Source organism: Myotis lucifugus, unplaced genomic scaffold (assembly GCF_000147115.1).
Source record: "Myotis lucifugus unplaced genomic scaffold, Myoluc2.0 scaffold_568, whole genome shotgun sequence".
In the NCBI taxonomy this organism is placed as follows: domain Eukaryota; kingdom Metazoa; phylum Chordata; class Mammalia; order Chiroptera; family Vespertilionidae; genus Myotis; species Myotis lucifugus.
The window spans coordinates 357,545-358,592 of NW_005871616.1; the positions used below are offsets into that span (position 1 = coordinate 357,545).

General features: G+C 51.8%; 1 protein-coding gene across 1 annotated transcript in view; it reads right to left on the reverse strand.

The window, feature by feature from the left end:
• The window catches only part of LOC102425620 (HLA class II histocompatibility antigen, DQ beta 1 chain-like), a 3,918-nt gene extending 3,825 nt beyond the window's left edge, over positions 1 to 93 (reverse strand). The window contains exon 1 of the mRNA XM_023745697.1: positions 90 to 93. The gene's annotated coding sequence lies outside the window, so the exon portion shown is untranslated. The remainder of the gene's footprint in view (positions 1 to 89) is intronic.
• Positions 94 to 1,048: the final 955 nt, after the last annotated feature.

The following is a 1,048-nucleotide window of genomic DNA, read 5'->3' on the forward strand; positions in this document are numbered from 1 at the left end:
GCTTAGCCTTGACTAGCGGGGCTACTTCTGAAAGTGGGTTCGGATGTAGCGTCTGATGGAGATGTAGGCCTCCTGTCCAATCGAGAAACCTCGCAGTGCGGCGGTAAGTATGAGCGAGTGGGTATCAGGGAGTGTGCCTCAGACCGGCGTAGACGCCTTCTAGACACTGCATCAGCCCTGGGCGAGGCCGGCGCCGGTGTTCAGGGGGAGAGTGGGATCCTCTGCCCAGGCTTGAGTCTTGGGCCAGAGTCATCAGGCTTGGCCCAGGGGCGACCCAGCAATCGGAGGGGTGTGGGGGTCCCCTGCCCAGGCCTGATGCCTGGGCCAGAGGCATCAGGCCTGGGCGGGGGGCAGAACCAGTGATCAGGGGGAAATGAGGGTCCCCTGCCCAGGCCTGACACCTCTGGCAGAGGCATCAGGCCTGGGCAAGGGGCCGACCCTGTGATTGGAGGGTGATGGGGGTTAACGCCTGAGGGCTCCCAGTATGTGAGAGGGGGCAGGCTGGGCTGAGGGACACTCCCCCCCACCCCACCCAGTGCATGAATTTCGTGCACTGGGCCCCTAGTCTATAATAATAAAAGCATAATATGCTAATCAGACAGGACAGCCAAACGAACTTCCAGATGAAGCCAGGGCTGTGAAGGCCAAGCCTCTTGCATGAATTTCCTGCTTCGGGCCTCTAGCTAAATAATAAACTTCATGTCCACATCACCTATGCCACCTATGTTTTATCCATTTACTGATTCATTTATTCATTCATTCAACAAATATAAATTCCACAAGCACTAGGGAAAGAAAGATAACCAACAGACCATGGTCCCTGCCCTTATGAACTTGCAATCTAGTAACAGAGACAAAAAAATAAATGTTATTTCAAAAGTTGTAATTTTTGAAGGAAAAGAGAAATTTGAAAACAAATAACACTGATAAACATCATATTTGCCCATGTCCCGATTCCTTTATCTTCTCAGATTGCTGCTCCTGGTCAAATACAACAGGCCTCTTCCTCCCTATTTACACATCTTATCCTTTGCCTCTCCTGCCATCT